This window comes from Lepeophtheirus salmonis, chromosome 1 (genome assembly GCF_016086655.4).
Source record: "Lepeophtheirus salmonis chromosome 1, UVic_Lsal_1.4, whole genome shotgun sequence".
NCBI classification, from domain to species: Eukaryota; Metazoa; Arthropoda; class Copepoda; order Siphonostomatoida; family Caligidae; genus Lepeophtheirus; species Lepeophtheirus salmonis.
Genome location: NC_052131.2, coordinates 22913248 through 22939818, shown reverse-complemented (window position 1 = coordinate 22939818; position 26571 = coordinate 22913248). Strand labels below are relative to the sequence as shown.

General features: G+C 30.5%; 1 protein-coding gene across 2 annotated transcripts in view; it reads right to left on the bottom strand.

The window, feature by feature from the left end:
• Positions 1-25286, bottom strand: part of LOC121123914 (chaoptin) — a 59344-nt gene extending 34058 nt beyond the window's left edge. The window contains exons 1-3 of one of the 2 annotated variants that reach the window (XM_071889408.1): positions 25113-25286; positions 22059-22103; positions 6366-6408 (exon numbers count right to left, since the gene is read on the bottom strand). The gene's annotated coding sequence lies outside the window, so the exon portion shown is untranslated. Of the gene's footprint in view, positions 1-6365; positions 6409-22058; positions 22104-25106 lie in introns of both variants that reach the window. The other variant, XM_071889404.1, reaches the window with a different exon arrangement.
• Between the last annotated feature and the right edge of the window lie 1285 nt (positions 25287-26571).

The following is a 26571-nucleotide window of genomic DNA, read 5'->3' as shown; positions in this document are numbered from 1 at the left end:
TTTCATTTGATACTGTATTATAATATTGCTTGATTATATTTTTTTTAAAGTGAAGTTATGCATTAATAATTGTGTATGACAGCCAAACTTTCTTCACAGAAATACTAAAATGGCCAATATATACATTATATAAATGACGAGGGATCAACAAGAAATTGTATTCCTGTCCTTTTGGAAACGGAGTAAAAGTATAAAATAACTTATTACTTTATTTATGTGTTAAAACGAATAAATTATGAAATAACCCTGACGTATCAAGTGAGAAGATGAAATCGACAGCTAACAACAAATATATAGAGTATTTTTGTGTTAGTTAGGCAACGCGTGCATGATTGTTTTGTTGGATCAGTCACAATCAGCTGTGACAATATAGAAAGGAGAAAAGGATATAAACTGCGATTTTGTACAGGTTGTAACTTGTATAAGCAATCTGTACAAGTTGCAACCAAAAAATGAGATGACTAATTTTAAATGAAGGATTTACAGTACTTGGGGTGAGGATAGTGTAATATTCTTTGAAGGATCGATATATTAATGGTGTCATTTTTGACTATTTAAAAAAAAATATATACATATTGATGTATAAGTCTCCCCTGAGACGTTATAAAGTTCAAATGCCCCCAGTTATATTACTCATAAATACTTAATATCCATTTATTTATAATAAATGAAAATGAAATGATAGTATCAACTAATAGTTGGTAATTAGAATGACTCGTATTGTAATTAAATAATGCATTTAAAGACAAAGAAATTGTAACTTGTACAATTTTCTTACATATGTGGCAAATTATACAGACATTTCAACTTGTACACAACATATTATATACAAGTGGAAATACCCAGTATTGTTCAGAGCCAGGGTTGGTGGCACGGCACGGGAATGGGTATTATAGTTGGAAAAGAGGGGTTTCAGTCGGAAATTTTGGATTTTTGACGCAGTGACTAATAAAAATGAGAAGAGTCCTTTAAAGAAATAAAATGTACATTTTTCAACAAATTTTTAGATATAGATAAAAAATATTACTTTCTAAAAAAAGTCAATTAATTAAATATGGACACAGACTAAAAAGAAAATGAAATTGCTGATATCTTATATGTACCGGAAAAAAAAAAAAAGTCACCTCATATTTGAGTCGGAAAAAATGATATATCAGTCGGAAAATTATCATTTTTATGAAATTTTCCATCACCAAATCGCAAAATGAATGTTGTATGTCCTCATTAGCTTCACAAATTCCATCTTTGAGCTCTTGAATCGACACTGGGCTGTTAGCGTAGACCTTATCTTTCACGTGTCCCTAAGGAAGAAGTCGGAAGTTGTTAAATCACTAGAACTCGGTGGACAATTGCAATCACCTCTTCGAGAGATAACACGGTCTAGAAACTTTTCCCGTAAAAGAACGATGGCTTTGTTGCCTTTGTGGGACGTAACGCCATCTTGTTGAAAGTAAACGTTCTCCAGATCAATACCATCCAATTCCGGCCATAAACAGTTATTAATCATCTCTCGATAGTGCAATCAATTCACTGTGACTGTGATTTAGTACCTTGCGACTTCTTCCTTTGGGACACGTGAAAGATAAGGTCTATGCCAACATCCTAGCGTTATTATTTAATTCCTGAGTAATCAGCATCCTTTCCTAAATAGATTCAATTATATTCAAAACCTGATAGAGTGGTCGTGGGTGCTCATAAAAGACGGAGCGTAACCCAAGGGTATGTTGCAGAGTTATAATTGTAAGTCCTTGTTGGACCTCAGAGTAGAATTGGGGATCGACAACGAAGTAATTCTAGTAAATGTCCTATTTTATATCCTTTTTTCCCTTCCTCTCTTGTCACAGCACATTGTAGCTGATCTAACGAAACGTCATGAGCATTATTATTTCTTTCATCCAAAACATTCTTCTAATTGCCAGGGTTACCATATTGATTTTCGTTTTTTTTTTTAACATGCCCATTCCACACTGGATTTTCACCTTTGATCTAAGAAATAACAATGGTGCAAGGAGCGTGTGATTTAATGACAAAGAGGGGCAAGGTTGGAAATCCGTAGCAAAGCCACTTCTCCACCAAGCACAAAAATTGAATTCCATGGAGACTTTCGGATCCCTCCCAAAAGTATTTTAGCAGATGGTCTATCCAAAGTAAAAAAAAACGATTACGAAGCAGACGTTCCGGAGACTCTCTTAAAAGCTTAGCAAGTTAAACAGTGCTAAGTATTCAAGAGCAATTAAAAAAAGTCATCAGTTACATAGGTAGTACATTGATTGACTTACAACTTTTCTTATCCGTCTATTTTGCAGGACAGAACATGCTTTCTAACTATCAACATCCCACGGAACTTAACCTATATGTGGATGTCAAACGATAAATTATGAAGAATTTATCTTTTGAGTTGATTCTTGAATTAAAGTTACTGGGCATATTGTATTTTAATAAAAGAAGAATGGTACCAATTACAGACTCTAAGAAATAATATATTTTTTTATAATAGTGTCCATAGTTAACATCATGAAGATTTCGGAAGACCCACGAAGACACTGTCCTCAAAATCTAGTAAAATTCTCCTTCAAGAGTAAAACCCCAAAAGTATATTGCATAGTTTCAAGAACTAGAAGAAGATGATTATGATTCAGGCGGATTTTACTCTTTTTATCTGAATGCCCCCATGATTAAGTTGAAGAAAATAATCGAATTTTTGAGACATGGGTGATTCCTGATTTTTCTTCAACAAGAATGTGTCAAACCTATAAAAAGGCCAAATATACTTTTAAAACATCTCAAAAATCAGATTTTATGTGAAAAAATTAATTATGTAATCGGCACGTCAAGTAGTACTACAGGAATTAGTAGTTAAGCAGCGCATTAGATTCATCAGTAAAAAGTTCAAAATAAAGTATATACTTTTATTTATTTATTACAATAGGTTTTTTGAAATGTAATGTAATAAACTTTTGACATTTTTGTATTTAAATATTCCTTTTTAAATAAAAAAGACAGAAGTGATCCATTTTTCGCCTTTTCACATATAATTTTGTTTATGTCTGTTCCTCAATTACGTATTTATTATTTTATGTATATATCTATTCAAGTTTGATGTCCTTTTTTTTTTTTTTTTTGATATGTTCATTCATATGTATAGAAATGAATTCATATGTATTATAGGTAAGTAAGTAGAACTGTAATAAGTGTACAAAACGACCAAACTTTCTATCTTGTGTGTATAATTTCATATATATATATACAACTCTATACGTTTTTTTATGTTTATAGATGTTTGGACCTTTTTTAATAGGTCATAAAGTTTTACAATATACAAACATATGTACTCGTATATTAAATATATATATATATATTATTTGTCATGTTAAGATGGTAAAATGAAGGGGTCTTCAAGGTCAAAATGGCTCCTTTAAAACATGAACACGCTGAATAAATACATTTGTATGTGCTAATGTCTACATATCCTTGCAAATGACGTCTCTTATCTTATATAAACTAACTCTTGGTCACTTTTGTTGATCTATGGATTATTTCCTGATTTCCAGAGCTCATAGATAAAATTAACTAGGAACTCTCAACAAAAAGTGTTACGTCATTCAGGGCCTCTTATGCTTAGAGGTCCCTTAGCATTGCCGCATGTGCTGACCCTCCCGTATGCCCATATTCTGTAGCTCTATATTGTTCAATGTTAACTACCAACAGTTATGTATATGTAGTGATGTATAATTTAATATGTTCGGCCGGTACGAAAAAATAAACAGGCATAATATTAACGTGGTCACCCTGAGAATTCGATAAATGTTTGAGAGGAGAGCAGCTTAGCTGTCATGACGTTTAATTAGATCAGCTGCAAACAGCTCAGAGAGGAAGTCAATCAACACACATCCCACTTTGTAGCTAGCAAGCACATATAGGGTGTAATTACTCTGATGTCGATAATCCATTATATTCCGTGTCTAACAAGAACTTAAACTTATAACTTCAGAGCAAACCCCTCTGTCATATGATAATTTAAATGCACTAGCTGTTACTTAGATATTAAATAGTAATGACAAAAGCTTTGGAAAAAAAATTAAAAATTATGTAGAGATTACCAAAAGCCACTCCCAACTTTCTAGGCAATGTTAAGCCACCTTTAGTTACAGGTTAGATGCCTCCCCACATGTTTGAAACGGGTCTAAAGGAGAGGTCTACCTGGATGTTATGGAGAAGGTGGCTCTGCCCTGGATCCAAGGGGTGGCCGGAGACAGGCCTTGGGTGTGGCAACAGGACTCAGCACCCTGCCATGTGTCCAAAATCTCCATGCAATGGTTAACCGAGAACTGTTATGACGTCGTGACGAAGGATTTGTGGCCTCCTAACTCTCCCGACCTTAACCCTTTGGACAATTTTGTCTGGGGCTATGTCGAGAGACATACCAACAGATATCTTCATAGCACCAAGGCCAGCCTGATGGACTCCATCAAGGAGGTATTCGGCAACATGGACAATGAGATGGTCAGAAAAGCCTGCGGCCGGCTCAGAGGCCGTAGTCAGCCTGTTATTGATACCAACGGTGATTATATCGAATGAATGGCTACTATATACCTTTATGCTCGTCATAGTTTGATTTTCAATAAAAAAGTTAAAAAATGTATATTTTGTAGAAAAATATTTTGACCACAATTTGATCCCCGCTCCCTATATATGTACTGATTGTGGAATTTGCATAATGTAAAACACAAAATCAAGCAAGGAGGATAATTTTTTTCCTATCCATTCTTCCACGATTTACATGAATAAAGAATATAATGTTAACTAGTAGCATTGACAGTTTCAAACAGTTTGGATTCAAACAGTTCGGTATATCCTTATAATTAATTATCTTGACTTTTTGGGGTATTTTGCCTATAATTTTATTAAAAGCTTATAAATTACATAGTATGAAATTTAGCGATATCTCCATGCTTTCTATGCTTATTGTCGATGTCTGAAGGACACATTACTCATTTATTATAAATGATGTGATTATAATTGAACCTTGAGTTCAAATTGGGCAAACGCTTTTGCGTGATACAAAAGTTAATTTATCTTAAATACATTATCAATACTTGATATATGAGTTAATGTTTATAAATTATTCTGATCAAACCTCCCTGGAAAGGAAATTGGAACTTTCTAAAAACAGCAAATATTTTTTGTTAATGTATATACAAATTGGGTTCATCTTCCCTCCTTCAATTGCTCCCTAATTTGAAAACAGCTAGACTATGTAGTTCAATCAGCACTGCCTCATATATCAAGTATTATATTCTTAATTCAAGTAAATCTTGGATTTAATTTAAAAAATCTTGAAATGAAAGAACTATTGCAAAACCACAACGGAGCTTTGCTCCATATTGATGAAAAATGAGGATCATGAGAGTTTATGTTTGCTGATTCTTTCCAGTAATGTTGAAAGTTTTTGCTTTTATGTATTTGACTAAATGATGCTATTGAATTTTACCTCAATTAAAAGCGGGATTGATATGTACATTGTGCATACGTTCGAATATTTCAAAGAGTCCCTCATTTGGAAAGTTCTTCAACTGGGATTTTTAATGGTGTCAATTAGAGGCTTATGGTCTTTAACCCTGTAATGACACGTCTTTCAAGGAAACATCGATAGTAACCTAGACCCCAAAGAGCGCTCTGTCAAAAGTATAGTACTGCAATTTTGTAGAATTTAGAGCTTTATTAAAACATCCCAATCCCAATTGTAACATGTCCCAACAGTTTGATCTTTAACTTGCAAAACTTTAAGCAAGACCATTAACATTAAACTCTTGAAGAACTTTCTTAACATGTCTTTGAGACTCCTTCTTCGACCGTAATGCCGACATGATCCTTTCATAATGAGAGCCAATCAGCATATGGAGAGTATTGGAGATGAGTCTAAAAGGTGTCTTAGCAAATCCAGCCCTTGTCACATTGTAGTTTTCTTGGCATTTTCACTAGGAATAGGAACTTGATAAAAGTCAAGCTAGGTAACCCACCTTTAATCCCCGACATTTCGAAGATTTAAAGAATAGTTTCACCCAACTCTGCAACTCAAATATACCTTCAAACATTGTGAAATTGAATATGATATATTATTAATTTTTTTTTATTTTGCAAATATGTCTTGTTGAACGGACCTTTCTAAATATGATATGTATAGCAATCTGATCTAATGAATTATTATTATCATTAAATTTTTATGAAACAATGTGTCTAATATATTATCACCTTATTGATTGTAAGACTGATATTTTTCCACATCTCTTTCTTTTAAAGAAGTAAGATAAACTTTAAAAGCATCATTAATTTTATTATCGTAAGTATATTTATCTGATACTTACGTTTGTATTTTTTTACTCCCGGGATTCTAGATATGTAGTCTTCCTAGAAAAAAAAGAAAAAAAAAAAAAATAGGAATGAGTTATTTGAAAAATATTTGTGGCTTAATATTTTTATATGATGCTGTTCTTTTTATAACTTTAACTAAACATTAACAATATTTGTACGAGTGTTTTCCTCTTTAACATGATATATGGGATCAGGGACTGTATTTTTGGGAATAGAGAATTCTGAGTATATCCACCTCTAAACTTTTTATAATGCCAATTGCAATTGCTACATTTTGGCTCTAGATCCATTATGCATATTTCCAGAATGATCCATCCTATCATTGCCCCTGGTCTAATAAATCCCACCAAATTAAAGTGACACTTTCCATAAGTTGTTTTTTTATCAAAATAAAGAAAACGTCTTAAAATATTGTTGTTTAAGTGAGTTAATTATATATAAAAGTATTCTAGCAATGATAACTTTCAGTAGTTTTAAGGAAAACTAAATATTAAATTACTTTTTTAAAAACCCCTTGAAGTATTTTCATGCTTCTCTTAAACTGTGTACCCCAATAGAATAGGACCCAGTTATGAAGGGTTTGAAAAAGTATTTATTATAAATTAAAAATGTCTTATATAAAAAGGCCTAATGGGTACATAGTAGGGCATGTTACAACTAAATTTTTACATGAACACTTGAATTGTTAAGTTCCAAACATTACACTTTTTACTTGTATTTATTATAAAAAATAAAATCAAAAATTATATAACTTTATGTTCAGAATGTTCTTGGTACTCATAATGTACGCTGAGTAAAAAGCTATGTATCGAATAACAGGTAATAAAATATTAAATTACTGACGAATTTTGTGTTTTTTTGTTTTCATGTTAACACTATTTTTTGTGTTTTTGATTTCAAGTAGTTTATATGGGTATGTATGAGTATGAATGTATGTATGTAAGTATGTAGCGAAAATTCTTGACCTAAGCTTTTAAGACCCTGAAATATTTCAAGAGCTTTCTTTCATACACGATTAATTTATGAGACGACAAATACTTTTCCATGCTTATTCATTTGAAGAAATAAAAATCACACGTATTTTTTATTATTGTTCTTTTTTGCAAGTAAAGATTAAACTTCCTGATTGCATTCCGAATAAGAGCACTTTATTTGATCAAGGCACTTATAGTAATATCCCAAGCAGATACTCAAACTCAAGTCGTATATATACTACAATGCTTTTTTTATTGTACATTTCAGGCTGTAAAAAAAACCAATTAAATGTCCAACATTAGTTGGTAGTTAGACAGCTTTAGCAAGCTGTTGGACTATTCTTCATGCGATAATATAGCATTATTCCATGAGGTCCTAACACAATAAAGGATACTTTATGTTCCGACAACTCCTAATAAGTTTTTTGATTGTGGCTTGGTTGAACTTGGTTTAGTTCTTGTTAAGCTTGGAAGTTTAAGTTTAGTCAAGCTTTTTTTTATATTTGCAATATACCAAAGAGTTAACAACGGGCGAGATAAGACTGTGAAGTAGTATAAACCTGATACATCAGACTCAATTTATACTCCAGATTCCAGATTCGACTCGTACTCAAAGTTATACGATTCAGATTTGGAATAATTTGAAAAGTTTTACTTTTCTTTTTTGATATGACGCGCTGAGCTTTAGCTACGTATACTCATTACTACACTGTTATTTTTTAGATCGAGATGTTACACAGTTCTAAAATTCTACGCACACGCTCAAAAATGAGGCTTCGACAAACATTTAAACAATTTAAAAAAAATATAGATATTTATAATTAATATGATAATTAAACCACCATTTCTCTGATCATACATTTAACTAAAGTTTTATTGATGGCTAAATCAGACGTTTAAGCATTAGTACACACTTGCAATTATGTTTTATGATTAAACTGCGACTTAAAACCGGAGTTAAAACTATTGTTGACAGATTCGCCTTGGAATGTTACAAAAAGCCGACTTTAATAAGAGGATGGAGACTCACAAACCTTTATTTCAAATATGTTCTACAATGTAAGCACATATTTTTTTCTATGACTTAATTTCTAATACTAATAAACACTGAATCAGAGAGTTGAAGACTTAGACTAAAGTCGAAGTTAAGTCTCATTAGACTACAACTTCAGATACCAACTTTGAAGTCTCAAGACAACTTGGGGTAGCAAAAATAATACTGTGGACATCATTGGTCCCAAGTTACAAACACAACTATTTTTAGTAAATTCGCTTTTAAAATAAAACTAAAAAAAACTTGGCTTTTAATAATAAAAAAAGATTCTTCCACCCATGAAAGTGAGTATGCTTATATAAATATGCTCTCTCATGGGAGCGGTCCCGTCCTATCCAAATAATGTATACCATTTTCAAAGTATCAAAATAAATAACATCATATCCCCATGATATGAACATTAAGAAAGCAATTAATTTTAAATTTGTCAAAGGGTTTAAGAATAAATATAAATATATGTTCATAAAAACAAAAATTAAGTGGCAACATTAAGATTTATTTGTATTTATGTATTTAACTTAAAAAAATACATATTTTGTCGTAACTTACAAATGTATCATCATATAAATCGTAATGTGTATATCTGTATATAGAATGATTTAGGTCACATGGGATAAGGGGGGGGGGAGTGAAATGAAAGAAAGCTGTACTTATGTATTTAGTAGGATTTGTCCGGGTGTCAAATGAAGTGATGATGGCTTTTTAGGAATTTTCACTTAATTTTTCTTAAAGAAATATTAATAAAAATGTTGTTAATAGATTACACCTCACAATAAGTGTTGTAACAAATTTCCGCTAGGTGCTTCATTTACCAAGGGGCTATGTCATAACTTTAGAATTTAGTTATTTCTATTACCATTTGGAATATTTTTATCTATATTGTATAGTTGACTAAATGTAATAAATTAATTGTAATTACAATTTTTGCTCCATAAAAAACTTGTCAGTCCAAAAAATAATATCTTTTAATGAATTATTGAAACTATTGAAGATTTACATGTTATAATAGGCTCGAAACAAAATAAAAAAGAATCCCAAGTTTGGACGAGTTCCGAGTAATATTATGAGCTTTTTATGCCCACAAGTATAGTTTTTTGCATCTTTTGTATTTACATAATAACACTTGAGTACCAATTTATGAGTTTTCGTAATGTGGCACATCACTACTTCTAATAGATATCCCTGTGGTGCTTCGTTTCCTTGAAGCCTTGACATCAATAATTAGTTATTAGTGAGATAAACGTGAAAATTTGTTGCAATAACGTTTAATCCGTTGTTAAATGGAAAAAGGAGTAGACCATCGATAGCAGACAAAAAAATAGATGCATTTTTTAAATATAAAGTGGACTTACGCCACAAATTATTTAGTTGTAATAAATGTTGTGAAGGTGCTTCATAGCCTAATACCATGACGTCACAAATTAGTTTTAGGCATCCACGCCAGGGAAGAAATACATACTGACAATTGGTATACAATGAATAGAAACTAATTAATATCCTTCTCATAATATTATTTTTTTTTAGGCAAGCAAGTAAATAGATAGACAAATTTGCATTCAAATTAAAAGAATTAAAGATAATTAAGTTTAAAATTAGAATTATCTTATAAATATATATATATTAGGGTGTCCCATGACATACAACATAATTATTTTTTTCCTCAAAAATTCGAAATGCATTTTGTTTTATTTGATCTCAGCTATTCCAATATGAAAAAAAAAATCAAAATCTCTAAGACAACGATAACCGGTGCCACCGGGAGCTTAAAGTCAATACGATGAGGCAAGACTAGGAAATTTACATTCAAATGAAGATTACAACAACAGTAATTATCGTCAATGTAATTAAACTCATTTGACTATAAGTATATAGATGTATGTCTGTTGTGTAAAACTTTGGTCTGTCGAATGAGAAGTATCTTCAAGTTATTGAGTAGAATGTGTCTCGACTGTCTTTGGTCCACTCTACTCTATATCAAGTGTTGATGTTGAGTTTATCTTTCAGAATTGATAAATAAAAGTACTCTATTTCATATAGTTATTTTGATTATTTTTACTTAATAACGCAATAAATTAATGTTATTGGATATATTTTGTTTTAAGTCTTTTATTTTATATTCAGTTTATGAGACACCTTAATATATATTCATAAAGATTAAGGCAAGTCTTTACGCCTTTTCTCTCTTATGAATATTTACATTTTTTTTTTTAATTTTTCGTTCCAATATTTTATTTATTTTTACATAGTCAATTAAGATTCTTTTTGACAATAAAAATATTTAATTTTTCTATGTTTTCCATGTCGTCATTTTTTTTTTTAATATTACATACATACATACATAATATGTGCTTAATTTATGACATGAAAAAAAAAGTGCAGAAATATTTACAACGAATTTAAAGTGTACTCTCGGGGCTATCCCCCTACTAACAAAAAAGTGGGGATACTTGGTTTTTGCTTATAGCCAATTCTTCTACAACTTGACTAATGTGAACGTACTGAATATGCTATAGTCCAGTTAAGTGATGTCATGGATTACAAAACATGACATATTTTTCAGCGACCTATACATTAGTCGTTATAACATTTACTTTTCCTTTATATAACTTAATATACTTACTCCATTGAATGTTCTCTGAATAGCTGAATAAATAAGTTAATATATTCGTTTTAAGAGCTGTTTCACACTAAAAACTTAATATACATTGAATTTGGATTTTTGGAGAATAATGCCAGATCGTTGTTTTGTAAATCAGATTTTTTCCACATTATGAAAAAACTGAGAGTATGTTATTTATAAATAAGTTTCCATCGAATCTCATAGAAAGAGATTCACTAGAGCCGGAATCTGTTTTCAAGTGGTGGACAAAATATTTTTAATTTGGTATTTGTTTATTTCTGCTGTTCCATCCTTTGTGAGTGCCTCCCACAGGGTAGATATGAGATATATGTAAGAATGCAAGAAAAAAGAGGGAGTGAGATCCTTATTAATATCAGATGCTTGTTTTTATGATTTTAGGGGAAGAAAATGAATGACTACTTTAAACTTTGAGAACCCAAGAGTTAAATATTAACCTCTGTCAAAAAAATATGTTTCTTAACAGTAAAGATAAGGCTTTTAAGCTTTTTTCTCTTTGAAGGAGAGAGTTAGATACCATAAAAAGCCCATCGTAACTTCTTTTTCTATAAAAGTAAATTATTAACAAATTTTTATATTTGATTTTTGTTTCTTCCATGAAACGGAAATGTTTATCCTTATATAAGAAGGTTGAATTTATATAATTATTTAAAAAAAAGAAAATAGAAAAAGATGTTTGTATCAATATATTACGAGTATATGTATATGTATATAAAATTGTACACAGAAATTATCTTCATATTCTGTACTACAAATATCAAATATATCCTCTATTATATAATACCCCTATATATTACCATTAATATCCTCCTCTTAGATATTAATATATTTTGTAAAAGGTCATGAGATAAACTCATTCTGATTACCTAATTAAAGCACCTCGATTCAGAGTATACGATCTATACATAATAGTTACATATATAAATAATTAAATAATTCTTAGTCTTTCACCTTTCCAATCAGACGATATATACTTATAAATACTTAAAGCTATAAATATGCATGAAGGGAAAGAGAAATGTAGGAGAGAGTGGGAAAAAAAGAAAGAAAGAAACAATATGAAGAAACTAAAAGTGAGAAAATAACAAAAGCAATAATAACAAAACAATATATAAATCCGCAATTTTCAAACGATATATTTCATGAAATGCTAACACGATCAGGAGGAAAGAAAGAGAGAGAGAGAGAAAAAAGGTATGAAATATATATAAATGAAGGAACATAATAATGGAAAAAATGACCTGTAGTCTTCATTTACCTAAATATGTTTATTGTACAATTATCAAGCCCTTTTTAACATAGCTATGCAGGGGTGGGCAGAAGTATCTGGAAAAATTTACTTTTGCATTTTTTTTTAAATCTAGTGGGTTTATCTTGCTAAACTTTAACTTCCTCTCAAAGCACTGTCCATAGACAAAAACTTATATTTTATGCTTAATCTGTTCTGTTTTACTACTGCAAAGCAGAGAAAGGACAAACGTACAGTCATTGCAGAATTGTTTAAGGCCAGCAACAATGCTAAGGTAATCATAAAAGTCATAAAATATGCAAGGAGCACCATCTATGATGTTTGCAAGCGACTGAAGATGGGCCTAGGGGTTTTTTTCATTTTTAAATCATGGCATGCCAATGGATGTTTATGCTTGGAGAATACCTACAAGTAGGAAGCTGATGGCCAGGACCATCAAAGGACGGCCTTGATTTGAAGTCCTACATCCGGGGAAAGTGTCACCTTCTTACCACGAAGATGAAGGACATCCGGTTGGGAAGAGGCAAGAAACTCCGCCAAATTTGTAAACCAAATAAAGCTATTCAGAGATGAGTCAAACCTCAGATTGGACGCTGCCTACAACCCATATAATGACCACTGGCTGGCCAATGACAGAGGTTATGTTCCTCCTGTGTCATCCAAGGGTCATGTGGATTCAAGATTCAATGCCTTGTCATGCTGACAAAACTGTCATGCATTACCTCCAAAGCCAGTTCCACGTCATTATCAAAGCTGATTAGTTGCTTTTTAACAGACCTGACTTTAACCCGTGTGATTTCTATTTGTGTTCAGAGCTGAGAAAGAAGGTAAACGAATATCAAAACTAAATTTCAATGTCAAGTTAAAGGGCTTTGAAGACACTTTCCTTGATTTTAAATTACACCCAGTACTAAGAAATGAAGTTTCGAGAAGTTTAAAATAAAATAAACTAAATTTCTCTACACGAACATACAAACAAAGCAATTCTCATTGATAGTCTTTTTTTGTACAGTACTCGTACCTATTTTGCCTCAGTAATAGAATCATCTAACATATCCGTTCTTCCTGAATGGTGACCAGGAATTTTCGCCACATTTAAATGCAATATGCTGTGCTTCCAAAGGGGCAATCAGAGTTTCTTATTATAAATAAAAGGTAACTAATTAGTTGAAGAATATTAACTGAACACAGATTAAAAAAAAAAAAAAATGATTCTTCCCCCTCCCAGTACAAATTTTGAACTCAATTTATGGTTCAATATTTATTTATCTCATTGCACAATGCTTTTAAATCTACTTCATAGGAGGCATTTCTCAAGGACCATTTGATTTATAAAGTTATATATGTATGTCAAACTCAATTATTTACAACTAATCGTAGTATCTGCCATTGTCCATAGTAATTAGAGGTGGGCTAGTTTTGGTTAGTCATGGTTAGTGTTGGATCAGTCCTAGGGCTGATTGCTTTATCCGTCTTTTTTTTCACCCCTGTCAGTATTTTTTATTTATCAGTCTGATCTTTTTTACCATTGCAACGGTCCTAATGACTGATACATCGATCTTTCAGTCTTATGGTCCAAGCTATACTTTTATTTTCTTCACTTATAGCTAAAATATAACAACTAAGAATATAAAGAGTGATAACTAGAACGTATAATAATACGTTCTAGTCACACATTTCCTACGGGTATCTTGTCTCTTTGAAAGAGGTATTGAATTATCATGTAATTTCAGTGACTCAAATGACGTAGTTAGTAGGAACTACGTAATTTCAGCTGTTTTAGTTTCTATAAAAGACCGATACGGACCGGTCCTAGGACTAACAAATTTCATAAGGAGCGGATTGATAAGGCTTCAGTCTTTTTAGTTTTTTTTTAGACCGATCCAAGACTATTCATGGTTGATACAAGAAAAAAGTCGTAGTGCTTTACTTAATGAGATGTGATCTCCTCCAGCCTCATCTCTCAGTCCACGGACCGACTCTGAGTCCCCCCCAGAATACTTCATAAGAGACAAACCTCATCCACATTTACTTTCATGATACTCCAAAGTGCGTGCCAATTGTCCAAATATCTCGAATAATTCGAGATCTCTCTCTTTCTTCTCCAATAATGTGTCCTTCGCATTGGGAAGTTATTTCCTTATTACAAAAATGTTGCAATATTTGAATTTCAACTATCCGCCATTGCTGTCTCCAATTTCGAGATAGAAAAAGAAGAAAGTTCTACGTGTGGGAGGGTGACTCAACGATACAAAAAGTTACAAGTAAAAACTAATGCATTGATTATTGAGATGAACTCGTATAATATATTTTTTTTTTCTCCTAATCAAATTTTTATAGAGTTCTTCTATGCAAAAGGACACACTTTGATAACTTTTATTGAAATATTACATATATGTAGTTATATCAACATGATTTTCAAAGGGTAATTATCATCGATTGAATCAATCCCAGGAAATTCTACTTATACAAAGCAATTATTTTTACTAGTGATGGGATGATTCCGAAAGAACCCGATGCGATTTTATTAAAAATAAGTGATGCCAATTTTTTAATATTTTAAATAACAGTTAAAAAATTTCATAGGCGTTAACAGGATTTTACTGAAGGTTGCTTGGTTTTTTGATTTTTTTTGGAAAAAAAATCCAAAATATAAATTTCAAATATAAAATTTTTTGAAAAAAAATTTAAATATACAATTTAATGTTAATTTTTTTCAAAAATCAACAGCTATTTCCAAAAAATTAAATTTCTGGGAGAAATATTTCCAAAATCCACAGCTATTCAGAAAAAATAAAAAATTTTGAGGGAAAAATTTCCAAAATCCAAAGCTGTTTACAAAAAAGAAATTTTTTTTTGGAAAAAAATTACATAATCTCCTATCGTTCTGAAAAAACTTCAAAAAACTAAATTTATAATTTAAAACTTTTTGGAAAAAAGAAAAAAAATTATAATATAAAAATTTTTTTCGGATAAAAAAATTGAAAATTACATATTTTTGGAAAAAAATATTTGAAAAATTATTTTAAATTTCAAATATTATATTTTTGAAAAGACAATTTTAATTATTAAAATTTTGAGTAAAAAGCAAAAATTCATTAATTGGAGGGGGTTCCCCATAACTTTGAAAAGTAATAAATAGTTAAATACCAGTAATATATAAGAATTGGAGATAAATCATTAGTTTCCCACTGCCGATTCCAGAAAAAAACACCCGATTCTGATATTTCGTTCCATCACTCCTTTTTCCTTTTTTTATTTATCGACACCAAAAGTTCACTTAAATTCTTTCCAAGTAAAAAGAAATGAAGTAGTTGTTTGGTGATATTTAAAAAGTAAGGAAAATCAATGATGTGTTTAAAATAGAGCATCTTTTATAAATAACATACATAAAATATAACGTTAAAAGGGAGACAAACATTTGAGTGTATTTATTAGCTTATTTATTTATTTCGAAACATTTTATGACTATATATATATATATACAGAAAAAAATTAGAAGTGTATCAGATTTCCAACAAATATTCTGCAAAAAAACAAAACCAAAAATAACAACACCTTTACTGAAATGTATCAAAAGGTGTGCAGTCTATGCATTAAGTTTGGAATTATATAAATGATTTAGTATTGATGTTTTCAATCTTTCACTATAGACTTAGGTTTTAACTAGTGTTGGGTTCGGTTCGGAAATCCTAGACCGATATGAGACCGTTATATCTTTTGCTGGACCAAACTAATTCTGTCCAATAAATAAGGTCTTATATAAAAATTCGGTCTAGATCGGTCCAAAGGAATAGTTTGGTTTGATGGGTCCCAACAAAAAAAATCGGTCTTGACCGATTTTAGAGGTTAATTGTTGATAACATCACATCATATGTTTTTTCAAGTACAATGACGTTATGCGAAGTTTAAACAGAGATAGCTCGGATTAATTTTGATTCCGCCGTCTCTTATATGATTACAGTATTTGTTGTAGAACTTATCGTGACCTTTTGATGTACAAAAAAAATGATCTCTCATAATATATGAGATCAAAAAAAAATCGGTCCAAATCAGTCAAGAAAAAAAAAAAAAAAAAAAAAAGAGATGGTGCTAGACCAATTCTCAAGACTATTTTTAACTTTTGTTGCTGTGACGGTAATAATCAAACAACTAAAATGAAAATTGCTATCAACCTGCGTTTTGTTTCTGGTAGAATGAATGGATTTCTTAACAATGAATGGATTCGTAAATTTTATAAATTAACAAATGGTGACAATGTCATGCCGAATGAATGTAACTTACAATTAATGCATTTATGTGACGTCATCATTAGTCGCAAGTACAAATCCAAGTTATAACAAGATAGTGTTAAAGTCAAGACCATTTAAATAAAAAATTGATTATTATTTTTTTAGAAATGTAAAATTTCAATAGAGATGATGTGGGGATCAAGTCATTTAAGGGCCAAGAATATAACTTTCAAAAATTGGTTTCGAGAGCAAGACTCATCTAGAAAACCACATGACTGCAATAAGGTCTGCTAAAAATTGAGGTATACACTTCTGCTGGTACAACAGATCAACTGTGTAGATAATTTTTTTAGTTTTTTTTTTTACGATTTTAGCTAAAGATTCACATAATTTTAATTTCAATTTTTTTTCTATCTTTCATGGATCATTTTTCTATAGATAAGTTCACTTACTATATGGTGTCTGTCGTCCATCCTATATTATTCTAAGTGCGAACCGTTTCCAAAAATATAATTCGGATCATAATAGCTGAAATATACCATATATATATATATAACTTGCCAATATCCTTTTTGTAAAAAACACTCAAACCTTCATGAAAAGATGAGTAACAAAGACACCTTTTTCGAATCCATGCCATTCCGAGTCAATAGAAAATAGCTCGAGTCCGATTCTAAACTCGAGTCATATACCTCATACCTCCACGAAGAAACATAACTATCTGTGCCATATCTACCTCTATTATTGGACTGCCAGTTGCTTAAAGATGCATATTTTTATTTGATAGGGAGAAGAACATTCCATGATGAACTTGTTATCATCTAAGGAAAATCTGATAAAATGAACGGATCTATTTCTAATTAGACAAAATGTTACACAATTGTGTTTCTGATTGAACTTCTAAAATTTGGTACTTGTGGTTCATTCCTGCAAAATGTGTTTCAGAGATGTACATGAAACATGCATGTATATGTGATTTCTATTTGAATCTGTAGCATTAACCTCAAGAAGTTAAAATAATGGATTAAAAAACTAAGTGTAATCCTTTGTCTAATTTAATCAAGTAAGGCGTTACCACAGCTCAAGTTCAAACTAAAAACATGGTACACGGGGTATCCATTGATATGTAGTCAGTTCTTAGCAAATCAAGAACTATTTTTTATTTGCTTGTAGGTAATTGTTCACATCTATCTCAACAGCAAACTTGGGGTAAATAAAATCAAACACTAATTAGGGACAAGAGTAGTAGAGAAATCGACAGCTATTGATATTAGAGGGGTATTATTGTGCTATATATAGATTTTTAACTGACTAAACTATATTTTTGGAATATTTCTTTTTAAAAAGTTTTTAAAGATGACAAAGGAAATATATACATTGAGTACATGGATGAAGTTTAGTGAGCATATTATTCAAAATGTTCCGATATCATTTCTTTGGTTTTTTTACAATAAATTTTTAGTATGATTTCTTTATTAATTATATGAATATGCAGCAATACTGAGTACTATTTTCTTTTTTATACCTTTTTAGTAATACCAAACACCAGTTACATACAAAAGAACAAAGTTTTAGTTCATTGGCATCGGCTCTAACAAATGCCTTTTTGACCGGCCAAAACGTCAAATTGATGAGACAGCCCTGACCTGGGACCCAATGACTTCATTTTATTCCCGTACATCAAGAAAAAAAATAAGTGTTCACCCATTTTCGTCGCCAGAAAATGCTGTTGAAGCGTTTAAATACCATGTTTTGGAAGTGTCTCAATCGGAGTTGAAAAATAGCTTGGACAATTGGTTTGAGCGCATGCAAAAGTGTATAAATCATGCTGGAGAATACTTTGAAAATCAATAAAACCATTTTTGATGGTAAATATTTGCCTTTTCATTATTAGGACGGAAATGTATATAGCAGCCTCTGTATAATTAATATTTTATTCTTGAAGAGAGAACATTTAAGTATAAAGTAATCAATAGCCCGTGAAAGAGGAAGAGTAACACTGAGGATTTGTTGGAAAGTTAACCTCGTATAAGTGTAAGCTCTTGTTAAACTCAGAGTAGAATTGAGAGACAATTCTTTCCATCTTCTTCAATCTGCTTTCAGCTATTCGAATGAAACGTCATGATAGATAAGCTGTTCTCAAATATCTTTCAAATTTTCAGGGTCATAACAAAAATCTTGATGATTTATAACTCTAGAAATCAGTATAGGAACCTTGACTCAGATTCAAAATTGAAACTACAAACATAATCCCTTCATCTACAATTATGTAAAGGGTTTTTACTGACATCACAGATTGGATAATAAACGTAAAAATAGAATACCATATATGTGAAACATAACTAATTATTGATATAGTTATTAAAAAATAGGTATTTCAAAAATATTATAGGGACTTCAACTTAATTGTTGAATGGGGATTTTTATTCTTATAGAGTTTGTTGGTTTATGCTTCCAAGATTACAAACTTCCAGACGGATGTCGTCTCGATAAAAAGTTATATACAACTTGTACAATATCCATTTTTGTATTATTGCCTCTTTGTGGAATATCCAAATTACATAATATGTCCTTATTAATACAATCACAGTTTTATGCATTCTATGTATATCAAAATGCTTTGATGATATTTTTTCTGAAAATATGAATTGCTTTTTAACAAAATTTCATAAATTAACTATAAAATTGGTATCAGAGTTCTATAAGGATATAAATAATTTAAAATGTCAATTTTAAATTGAACTCTTTTTTGGGAAGGATTTTTTTAACTAGATCTTTATATACATATTGTACAAGTGTTGATATTTTATATTTTATAACTTATACAAGATGCAATTTGTACGTTTTATATAATTATAATATACTGTCATTTAATATTATCAACTACTAATTGATGCTATTATTTCATTTTGATGCATTAAGACCACTAATTTATTGTTTTTGTGAATATTTATGAATATGAGAATGCTCCGATTCTATTTTTTCTTATTACATAATATTTAATCTTTTTAATATACATACTAAAAGACAAAAATATCATCAGACAATAAAGTGTTTCTAGGAAAGGAAATGGTAAAAAGAATAAAATCTAAATAAATATATTTCTCTACTTTGTTTTGAAGTTGTTATTCCAAGCAATATAATATATAAATATATTCGCAAATTATTCCATCAATATTTGTAATATATATATATTGTATTTTGTTACAAATATTAGTTTAATATGGACGTCATTTTGGCTAACAAAACAAATAGAGGAGAAAAGTATTGTGTTACACACAATACACATTAAAGGCATAATATAGAAAAATAGTTGTTTTTTTGTTCATTATAGGTAAATAACCATTTTTTTAAAGACACAACATATATTTGTTAATTTATACGCTTATAAAAAATAGCAAATTATATTTAGAGTCGGAATTAAGATTTGTGACTGTCCAGTTACCTGTTCTTTGCAAAGTTATACCTAAAAGAAAATGATGAAAATCGGTTTGTGTAAAAAAATTTGTGGCTGACTTTTCTTCTGTATGTGTTGTTATGACTATATAATTTCCTTGAGCTGATCTTGCTCATTGCAATGTGAATGGAAAATTGTAATATTCATGAGGATTAACTATAAAGGCCGTTATCCGTATTAATTACGTACATAAATATATGAATATATTTTTAAGTAACTTCTTACAGAGGACTATTCAGAGACTATTTTATAATTAAAGAGACTCGTATCTCAAAAAACTTTCAAATGAATATGTTTGCTCACTAGACTCTAAAGGTTCAACACTAATTAATTATTAATTAAATCATGAATTAAAGGTCAAAGAAGTACTTCCTTCTAATGACTTCTGTTTTTCTAATGCAAGGGGAAACAATACTAAATTTCATATCATGGATCATTTAACTGATATAGTTTTTTAAATCAGATAAGACTATTTTAAATAATACAGGACTTGATTAAGATGACTATAGTTACAAAAAAAAATAGCTCTAACGTCATTCTTAAGTAGTTACCCTCACGTCACATACAATCAAGTCATTATAGGAACATTGAGTTATGTACCAGGTGTAGAAAAAGTCCTGAGACCTTCCTCTAAGTACTCATTAAAATACTCATAATTGATGAGGATAATGTTGTACATAGAAAATTTTATTTTTTAATATAACAATGCAGACTAATTATGAATTTAGCCACCGTCATCCTCTATAACAGCCTTCAACCACCTCTGGAATCCCTTGCACATATTGGCAACGTAGTTCTTTTTCATGATCCTCCACTGCTTGGTGACTGATGTCTGTAGGACATTAATATTCGAATAGATTAATTTTGAGGCCTTTTTCTCAATTTGCCACCAAATGGAGTAATCCAGTGAATTTAGATCTGGGCTTTGAAGGGCCCAAAGGTTCTTGTACCAGAATTTCATATTGCTAGCCATCTATTTTTGTACAATATTAGCTGTATGGACCGGAGCCCTGTCCTGCTGAAATATGTAAGTCCCCTTGATGAACTTCATCATGGTCTTGGTGATCTATGTGACCACATTTTCCTTCGACACCATCAAGTAGTCGGCTGCGGGAAACTGGAATTCAACAGGAAACCAAATTAGAGGCAATTTTTCTACAGTTGATACCATAACCTCCAAGATCATCACAGAGGTCGGGTATTTGGTCTTGGTAACTGTCCTGATGCTGTTCTCAGCCTTGCCAAATCATACAATCATTTTGCTTGTTATTGATGGGGTCAATTTTAAAGTTATTTTCATCAGAGAAAAAATTACCCAGTTGCGGTTGTGCTTCGTATCATTTAAGAGTTGTTGACATTGATCAAGACAGAGTTATTTTTGACATTTGGACAGAGGTGGCCTCTCAATTCTTCTTAGCCACCTTTCTCCAGCATTTTGGATTGCCTTGTCCACAGTAGACCCATGCACCTTTTTCTTCCTGGCTTACTCTGACATCTTCATCGCTGGGTTGACCTTAAAGACCTCCATGACGTCTTTGGGCTTCACATTGGTGGGTCTTTCAACCTTCGGAGTTTCTTAAGGTTGTCCCCATCAGCCAAACGATTTCTGACCGACAGACTATGGCCTTGCTGACGTTTAAGGTCCTCATTATGTCCGAGGTGGTCCTCCTGGGACGGATTAAATTGCCTATAAAGGCTCTTCTTGCTCCTTTGCGACATATATATAATTTTTGTTTACAACATATAAATCAATCACAGGCATATCATCTAAACTATTCAAAAATAATAGGAACTTTAAGACTTAACAACAACACCTATTCAAAACTCTTAACTTTTTCTACACTCGGTATGAGACTCGACAATGACTCTTGGGAACGACTTGTTTATTTGATACGGAATCATGATTTAAATAACATTAATATTATAGCTTATTATTTGTAAGAGCTTGTGAATTAGTATCTTATTAATATAACCATGAAATTGGGAAGAGAAGGATAGAAACAAGAGAAAATATTTTTATACAAACTATACATTAGTCGTTATAATATTCCCTTCTTCTTTTCTATAACTTTATATACTTACTGTAGGTCGTTGTATTGTCCCGAGATGTAAAACAGATCATTCAAGCTATGAAAAAAAATATATATATATATATTTTCATAAGTTATCATAGAATCTCAATGAGAAATATATGGATAAAGACCATCAAAAAAGTTAGGTCTGATTATATTTATTCTTCACATATCAAGGTAACTTTAAAGCTTAATTTCTGAAAATGTGCTATAGAGATCGGTGGCCTCTCTGTGCTATCAGAAATGATATAGTAATTATTTTTCAACCATTTTTATTAAGAGATTTGAAAAAAACCATATCCTACGAAAATTAATTATAAATTCAGAATGCAATAAATCTTTAATTGTTGGTGTCACTACTCAGCAAATGGAGTTGGACGAATTAATAAATGCAGTATCAACAAGAAACGTAGATTTACTCATAGTTTCTATAACAAAGCAAACATTGCTGGGAAAATGTTCTATGTATTCATGAAAAGTTTGTTTTGTTTCAGGATCATGTTCGGTGAAGTAATAAGCGGATAACTTTGATAAGAACCTTATCAAAATGGAATGGTTCTCGTAGATTATAAATATTTTTTCATCATCCTGACTTATTAGACGTCAACGAACAGACAAACCTTGCTCAACAAACATACAAACTTTGCTTTAATAATATAATAGATAACTCCCGTGAAATCTTTAGTGTTACTCTCTGTTATTCTGGAGCACACTCACGTGTGTAGTTACTCAATACTTGGATGTTCTCTCTTTAAAAATAAAAGGATAATATTTAGAGCTTAATAATTATCTTTTTTAAATGTCGCGCATGCTCGATTAGATTATTATTTCTTAGATCTGCACTGTCCTAAGATACACTCAAAAATGACTGTTTGTAGTATATAGACACACAGACATGCAGATAAACTTTGTCTCATTAGACATATAGATATGTCTAATATCATTTAATTAAAATAATCTATTTATGGTTTTTTCCTAGTTTTTTTCTGTCAATTATATTCGTTTATTTGTTACAAATCATTATCGAACTTATTAGTGATCTAATTTCTCACAAAAATTCAAAATATCTGAAATACAAAAACATGCATGCAGAAACATAATTTTGAAGTCGTTCTCAAAACGTTGGAGAACAGTGAAGTATTCTTTTATGTCCATACATATAAAATTAGAAAGTTTGAAAAAAATATATTTGGGTTTTTGGGGATATCTAAACATAATCTGTTATTCATATTTTTTATGTTATCTCTCAAAAATGGTTCCTTCCTATTCAAAAAGAATAATAACTATCCAGACACAGTACGTGTACTGCTTATAGAGCGCATTGGTTTGAAGACTCCCTTGTATAATAGCACAATTTCTAATTTGCAAAAAAATAAAAAAGTTATTGGTCTAGTATAACATTTAAATTTGTGCATTAATATTAAAAAATTTCAATACATTTTTTTTTTCATTTTTAAAACTTATGTTTTTTCTCTTTAATTAGGATTTGGATGAATCGATTTCATTTTTTTCTTCTTTGATCCATCTTAAAATCTTCAACTTATATTTTGTCAGTTGATGATCAATCCTATCAAATCCTATTTCTTTAGAATTTAAAAACATTTGTTATAAAAAAAAAATCTTTAGAAAATTAAACATAAAATATCGATTTCCTCACAAATGGTCTCTTAAATTTTCTTGAAGCTCACAAAAACCTTAAGGAATACCAAACTTCTGACAAAAGTTTGGTAAGCAATCTAGGCAATTAAAATCATGTTTTTACATGCCTGAATATAAAGAGTGTAACTTAATACTTGTATTTTAGAAGAAAATGAACGAACATGAAAAGACAAATATTCCAAGGGCATACATTTAGACAATACGTTACAGATCAGCAGTTGGTTTACTTGCCAGTCTCAAAGAACTGAAGATAATGCAACACCAGCAGGTGGTTATTCCACGAAAGTTCTAAATAGTAATTCGTAGTAACTTTCTGAGAGATTGGAGTGTCTCAATTTACCTGTGTCAAATAGTACTACTACTCCCTAGTCCCTACTCCCACATCAAATTTAGGTTTCAGATCAATTTATAAACTAAATTAAAAAATTTAATCAAACTTTCGACTGAAGTCTATGTCATAACTCAAATTGCATTACTCGTTTATTTCTACGCTCTTTAGAGAGACAGCTAATGCCTATCGCGTGCCAGAGAAAGACTGTATTTATCCATCACATTGATATTTTTTATAATTTGAACTCAAACTTAAATAGTATAACACTATATGTATGACAAAATTATGTTTTCAGTGCGCTTTTGAGTTTGTAAAAAGAAAAATGGGGATTTTAGCCAGGGTCATTCAGGTTATTTTTTTTATATTCACATTTTTCTACTAGGTGAGATATCTTCAAATCACTATTTTCACTCAGTAATCTTTTGTATGTTTAATTCTTCTAAATCTTTTCATAATTAATTTTTGATCAGTTTTACTTAAAGTCATCCTACATAGATTATAATATAATAAGTTGGAATACTTAATTTTTAGTACAATATGAATATGTTTCGTTGTTTTTTTTTAGAATTTAAAAATAAAAATGAAGAAAGAAGACTTTTTTCATTTGGTATTCATGAGTGTCTAAGAGCACAACTCAGTGTTACTGGTAATCTATTTGTCCAATCTTCTCGAATATTCATTTCTGAATTAAGAATAATTTTTTACTTGCAAAAAAATAAAGAAAAATAAGCGATACATCATTGCTTTTTTGTTTGCTTTAGCGGATATCATGGTCAATTTATTGACAAATTTGAGTGCTTGTCTATTTTTGTGCCTTATTTTTGTTGTTCTGACAATTTGTGAACAATTATGACAAATGAGGTTATAATCACTCCCCCCTCCCTCCCCCTAAAAACGATCTACACCAAAAAAAAAAAAAAAAAAATGCTTTCTAAATATGATACTTAAAAGTATGAATATATCAAGTACATAAATATATACATTGACTTAATAATGTTGTTGATTGAAGGGTAAATCCTTTTGTTTATTAAGATTAATAATAATAGTTTGATAGACATTTTTACTTACTCTTACCCTGTTTCTTTTTTCTTTATTTTTAAGAGTTCTATTGAAAAGCTGTCATTGAATTCAATATTAGGAGAACTACATGCGTTATTACAATATTTTATTATCCTTTTTTTTTTTTCTGTCTTCACTTTTGTCACAAACACCTTCGACTGTCCCACGACAAGAAATAAAGTGAATTATAAATATATATATAAATATCGTTTGAGTATTGCTTTCGAAAAATTATATAAAAAAAAAGCCCGGCGGAGAGTTTCTTTTTTATGTTTCTTTTTCCTTTCCCCCTTTTTTTTGTCATTGCACCGCAGATAACAATAACGGTGGATAAAGCACGCCCGTGTTTTTCATGAAAATACAAGCGATATTAATCCATGTTCTCTTTTTGTAGATTTTGCAACAAATTATCACTTAGGCCGTAAGTATAAACAATAAAAAAAATAGTTATACATTTTTCCTTCTTATTTGTGAATGCAATGTTTTGTACAAATAACGCATATTACATATTTCACTACAAAAACGAAAAAACCTATTGATTTTCATCTCCTGTATTTATGAATTTTGACAATTTTTCAAATAATATTTGTTAAAAAAAACTACTAACAAATTTGTCAGTCAAATACCACAACAAAAAATGATGATTATAACTCTTTGAGTGTTTTAATTAACTATTATTTTAGTTAAAGTAGGTATTGGCCTGTACACTCATCAAACTTTTTTGTGGACTTATATAAGTTTCCTAAATAAACCACTGAAATTGAATTCTTAAACCCCTATTGGGGTTTATGTATCTAAAGAGGAAGTTATCACACAGCTACCCCTTGTAAAAAAATTCAGAATGTATGTTAGATACAAGGCACAATCGAAATAGAATGGTAATATGTAAGTCAATGAGTGGTGATCTTTTCATTGGCGTCTTATAAAAAATAATGAGGACTTATGCTCTTCTGCTCACCGAGATTTCCGTCTTGAACCTGGATACGAAGTATCCAGGTAGGGTATATGCAAATTTGTGTAACACCAAAATATCCGTGACCCGAACAGCCTCTGATTACCCAAACTTTTACGTATCATAAAAAAAGTATAAGAGATTTTCCGAATCTAAAAAAGCTTAAGAATCTTATTGCTTAATCCTCGTTATTAATAAAAAAGGTATAATGAATATGGAACGTACACTCCATGTTCCATCTCGTCGTTATTCCACACATTATGTTCAAGCACAAAAACGTACACTGAATTTGGTTGTCATCTGTATAACTTTCTTTTTCTTTTCCTCTAAGCAGAGTTCTTAACATTGATTCGTTGGATAAGAATTAGTTCTTATTAAGCTATAAACTATTGTTCAATAATAATTTCATAATTGGAAGAATTGGCACACTAAAAAAACCTGATTTTAAACCTTTTTCTGTTTCGGGTTGGAGATACAATAAAGGTTTAATAAATGTTTAATGCTATTTTAATAATAACAAAT